Here is a 6,164-nt window from a genome sequence, read left to right on the forward strand (position 1 = left end):
TGGCATACATTGAGAGGTGGACGTACGGACGGACGGACGGTCGAGACGTCATGGCTATATAACCAACATTTCTCGCATCGATGGGTTACGGACTCTTTCCGCCCTAGTTACCATATTTTCTTAACTATGACGCTCCGCGCGCTCGCGGAGCTCCGCTATTAATTAATTAATTAATTACGTTATTTTTAAAGGAAAACAATTTTTTAAGTACAACATGGAAGAAACGTGAGACCTAATGAATTACAAAATTAGAAATTTGTCACGAAAGCTGATTATTGCGCGTGAAAAACTAACAGTGTAACCAAAGTAAGAACCTCAAAGGTTCGAAACTAAAGAGGGCAGCTTCCATTCAAAAACTGTAGTTTCTGGATAGGAACTCATTATTTTTTTCACATTTCGCGCACTAAATCTCTTACTCTTCTTTTTATGATTGAATGTTGACCCGAGAGTCTCGTTTCCGCGAGCCCTGAAACGAACACCGCTTAAACGTAGGCTCAGCTGTACTTGGCGCGCGCGCGCGCGCGCGCGCGAATCACTATAGTCAAGAAAATATGGTAACCATCAATGCTAGAAATTTTGGTTTTACAGCCATGTTTTACAGCCATGACGTCATCGACCGTCCGTCCGTACGTACGTCCACCCCTCCATATATGCCAATGTGACCAGCATCAGGCTTGATTACAGGATACATCTTTGATATTGGACATCCCATTCTCGTCACCAGAGCCTCGGATCTTATGTCTGCGCATGGCCCTAGGCTCTGGGAAACTCTTATCGGAGAACATGCACCGTAGAGTTCTTATAGCCAACAATTGGCTATTTGAACCTTAAGGCGCCTGTTCTCTGCTCGTGCTAACATGAATGCACCAATCAGAGACGCTTTTTTTTTATTTTTTAAAATTTTCCATTAGAAGATAATAATAATAATAATAATAATAATAATAATAATAATAATGATGATAATGATAATGATAATGATAATGATAATAATAATAATAATAATAATAGAGCGGTTTTCAATTGAGTGTCGAAAGTAATTAGTGAATTACTTTGGTTGATGATTACTTCACTCAGTGATTGGTTCAAAGTTCTCGCGCCATTTTTTCAACCAATCAGAAGTGAAACCAAAACCAATCGTGGCTCGCGCATACACATTTTCCCGCACTTTGTGTCAGCTACGTGTAATTACTTCGAGTTTTGATTGGGTTACTGGATTGTCTCCAACCTTTTTGATTAGCCAAAGTAATTACTTTGGTTTTGGTTTTACGATACTCAATTGAAAACTGCCCTAATAATAATAATAATAATAATAATAATAATAATAATAATAATAATAATAATAATAGTTTTATTGAAACACATTATCGCATTTAAAAATGAATTACAATGTGTATTTAAAATTAAAAAAACATTAAAAACCATATTGAATATAAAGACTATATAAAAATGTAGATTCTAAATATTATTATTAAAAGAAATTATTGCACTAGGAAAAATGCTTCTTTTAAAGTGGTACTATGATCAAAAAATCATTTTCTTTTTTTCTTCAGATTTTGAAAGCGTGTTTGCTTAACACCTAACTGGCAAAATTTTGAGCTTTGAGTTTTATCCAAAGGCTGTCTATTTTGAGTGCAAGTTTTGGATTTCACGGTCCGCCATTACTCACGTTCAAAACTGGCCGATTGGACCTCAGAGGGTTGGATCTAGAGAAAATGACGTCATTTACTCACTAGCTTAAAATTTCAGCGTGTAAACGCAATTTATTACATATGCAAAACACGGGTTTAAAAGTCTGAAAGTCTGAAAGCCCGAAACTCCCGTGCTGCATATTAATTCGGCCGCGTACACACGCATTGCATTCTTAAACTAGTGAGTCTTTGACGCCATTTTCTCCTCGACCCAGCTCTCTCAAGATTTTAACGTTAGCAATGGCGGACCAATAAATAAGAAAATTCCAGTTAAAATAAACAGGTGTCTTTTTAAAATCAGAACTTAAAACTTGGGTCAGTTAGTGTTTAGTTAACATAGTTTTGAAATCCAAAGAAAAAAAAGAATTGTTTTTTTGGTCGTAGTACCACTTTAAGCCGCTCCGTTCTACACTTATATAGGGTTCTGTGGGTATGATTTGTCATTGTACGTCCATGCGCGCTCATCCCCGTCATTGTCAGGTGCTTTGAGAGAGGGCCCTTCCCGTCAATTTTCTTTAACGTTCTAATACAAAGATCATTTCGGCGTACGTCCAACCTTGGGCAGTCAGCAAGTTCACGTGCCCTGCTGTAGATTTGTTTGGGAAAGATGATACCAAAAGCTCGTTTCTGGACTCTTTCGAGCTGTTCAGACAGATAGGAAGGAAGAGCAAAATGCCAGACTACGCAGCTATATTCCAAAATAGAGCGTATCAAAGACACATAAATTGAGACTACAGGTCAGCTGCTGGAACACCACCCCGACGTAAAACACGTAGGATATGTGAGCGTTTCGAAGCCTTAGCAACTACTGATGCGATGTGTTCATTCCACTTTAAGTCATTCTGAATAGTAAGCCCCAGGACCTTATGTGAGGTTACCACTTCTAACGGTTGATCATCAGTTGTTAAGGGGGCTTACTGGGGTTTTTCCTCGAAGAAACACAAGCGCAGCTTCTTGCATTTCTTAGTGTTAAGACGCATCCAGTTGCCAGAGGCCCAGCTGTTTATATAGTCGAGTGTAGACTGGGAGGATAAGCTACCCTTACTAAGGTTCTCTGACAACAAGACATCATCCACGTACTTTTTAGGTGACATGGCCCTCTCCAAATCATTGACCATTAGGAGGAACAAAATCGGGCCTAATTTGGTCCCCTGGGGGACCCCTGCTTTAACAGGGAGCCAGTCCGGAAATGTCTGATTTAACTTAACGCGTTGTTTTCTATCACATAGAAAGTTGATGATCCAAGGGATCAGACAGAGTCCAACGTTAAGGTTAATTAATAAGCGTTTGGACAAGGAAGTTATAACCTGTACGGTCAAAAGCTTTTGAAAAGTCCAAAAAGCAGACTCGGAGATGTTCATTAGGACTGTCTGGTCAGTTATAAAAGCCAATTATGGACCATATCTAACAGACAGTAAGATGTGGATGTTCCTTCTGGCAGCCAAACTGCATAGGGTCAATTTTATCCCCGACATCCTCAATCAACCACGAAACCACAAAGTCTTCTAAAACCTTGGAAAGGCAGGATGTAAAGTGAGATTGGTCTTATATCACTCTCACATGTGGGCTTTGTGATTTTAGGATATTAGATTCCTTCCACGAGATTGGCATAACCCCAGACGACAAAGATACATTAACAATAGTAGCAGCTGGAGTTGCTAGTTCAAAAGCAAATTCTTTAAAGATTCTGCTAGGAATATTATCGGGCTCATGGGCCTTATGGGGCTGAATTGCAGTACGTTTTTTACATACTTCGTAAGGTTGTACCATGGGTGTCGTATCGCCCGTGGGGAGGAAAGCTGGCAGCAAAGACAAATCAAGCGAGGGGATGTCCGAATCAGTTACAGATGTAAAGAAAGGAGCAAGGATGGCACAGTCGGTTAGTGCGCGGCCTTGGTGCAAGAGGTCCTGAGTTCGATTCTCGAATCTCGCATCCTTGTTTCGACTTCTTTCCTTTCCGTGCAGCTAAGTAGCTTTAAATACCCGTAAAACGGAGCACTGATGGAGAGGGGGGAGTAAAATGAGCGAACTGTCGACCTCAGGTTTGTCAGTTGAATTACTGTTACGAGTTATCGACGTTAAATAAGGTCTACTTTACTTTACTTTACTTTACTTATTAAGCATATTGGCTAATTCAGGATCAGATAAGGTCTTACCATCACGCTCTAATAAGAGGTGAGTGGACTTCTCAGATCTACCTGACATCTTATTAAATATCCCCCACCAATTATGGCAGTTAAATTATCTTTCTTTAGATATCGTACTTTGGTTTGATAAAAAGATTGTTTGCGTTCAGCGATCATCTGCTGGACTTTGCTACGTAGGGATTTCCATAGGGGGGTGTTCTGTGAATGGAAAGCCTTTTGACATTCTTTGACAAGCATGATTTTACTTGGAGTTATCCATCGCTTATCTGAATGGTGGAATTTTATAGACTTCAAAGGGAAGAAGCAATCTACTGCTCTTGTTATATCTGACGTGAAAGAGCTACCAAGCTTGTCCACAGATTGATTAATTAAATCCAAACCACGAAACTAGTTATGGGTAGTGACCCACCTCCCAAACGCGTTGACAGCATGACGTGGATAAAGACGGACAGGACGTCTAGCAGGGCCCTGGCTATGATTTTTGCTTCTAAGATTTACCCTGGGTAACCATCTAACGGAATTATGATCACTAGTTCCTAGAGGGGCCAAAACTTGAGGTTTGTGAGGGCAGATCTCACAGTCAAAGCCCCGTAGGTAGCCCGACCCCCCCCCCCCCCCGACCCCCGGGGGCTTAACATTGATAGGTGCATAATTGTTAGACTCATAAACAAACTTTTAACACGCAAGAAGCTTATTTCTAAGGTTTGAAGGGTTTACAACTAAAACACTGCCCCCTTTTTAACCAATGTTTTAAGACGATGAGCTGAAGTGAAAGTACTTGAATGAAAGTACTCACGTTTTCCTCACGACCTCAAACAGCTTGTTTTCACGTCGTGAACGAACAAAAGGACGGTAGTCGTAAACCGGAAATTACGTTAATATGCTGACAAATCAAGTTGTCACGCTAGTCACACAATGAATTTTGCCGTCGTCTCCCCAAACATCGAAACTTTTGCGACGTTATTAGTCTGCGAAAGTCTTAGGTTGTTACTGCTAAACCTTCAGAAGTTAGACCTCCCCCTTACTTTTTCCTGCAATACTTTTGGGCCAGTTTGGGGCCCATGCCTTAATTTGCTTGAGATGTTATCACTGTAGAGCCTCCTCTTCTGGACCGTGTTTGCACTGAAGTGAAATTAAGTCAATTCTCTGAATTGCCCGAAAACAAAGTTCGTCAGTTAATTGAAAGTTCTTCAAACGCTACATGCCAGCTGGATCCTCTACCAACATGGCTGTTTAAACTTTGCATTGATGCTCTGGCTTCCAAAGTCACTAATTTTGTAACCCTTTGTCCCGGAAGGGCTATGTACCTGATCAGTGGAAAACTACGCTAGTTACTCCTTTACAAAAGAAGAATGGAAACGATTTTGATTTTAAGAATTACAGACCAGTTAGTAACCTTCCATTTATTTCGAAAATTGCTGAAAAAGCTGTTGTCGATCAACTTTTACGTCATTGCGAAGAAAATGCTCTACTATGGGATTGTCAGTCAGCCTATCGTCGTTTTCCGTCTACTGAGACTGCCCTTCTTAAAGTCCAGAACGATATTTTGTTGAATATGGACAAACAAGAAGTTACTCTTTTGGTACTCTTAGACCTTAGTGCAGCATTTGATACGGTTGACCACTGTTTACCACTTAATACTCTAGAAGGTGACTTCGGTGTTACGGAAATGGTCTTGTGTGGTTTCAGTCTTACTTATAACGCATTGTTATAGACAAAAATCTCTCAGATGAATTCAACTTGTCTTGTGGAATACCTAAGGGGAAGCTGTCTGGGTCCAGTCCTTTTTCTTCTGTATGGGTCTAAATATTTGAAGTCATAAGAAAACACTTTCCACCTGCACATGCTTTTGCAGATGATACCCAGATTTACTTTACTTTCAAACCGGAATCACAGCTGGCTCAGGATAATGCAGTTAGTACAATTGAAAAGTGTCTGATATTCGTGCTTGGATGGTCTCTTATCGTCTTAAGCCCCATTTACACTGAGTTAAATCGGTATGTCTGGCGCTTTTAAAGCAACAAGCCGGGATAATAAATATATGTTTAAAATAGCATTTTAGCAAGTGTTTTAATGTGAATCTCCGTAAAAACGAAGGCTTTTTAACTTCTATTCCATGTATGCCTATTCCGGAATACGGTCAATCGAACGCGCCCTAAGACTGAATTCTTGATCATTGGCTCCCGCGGTCAGCTGTCCAAAACAAACAAAAATTCTATAACAGTTGGAGACTCAATTATTGAACCACTTAAGAATGCAAGAAATCTGGGATCTTGGTTTGATGAGCACATGGCGATGGACATTCACATGGGAACATTTGTAACAAAGT

This window comes from Montipora foliosa, chromosome 3 (assembly GCF_036669935.1).
Source record: "Montipora foliosa isolate CH-2021 chromosome 3, ASM3666993v2, whole genome shotgun sequence".
Classification (NCBI taxonomy): Eukaryota; Metazoa; Cnidaria; class Anthozoa; order Scleractinia; family Acroporidae; genus Montipora; species Montipora foliosa.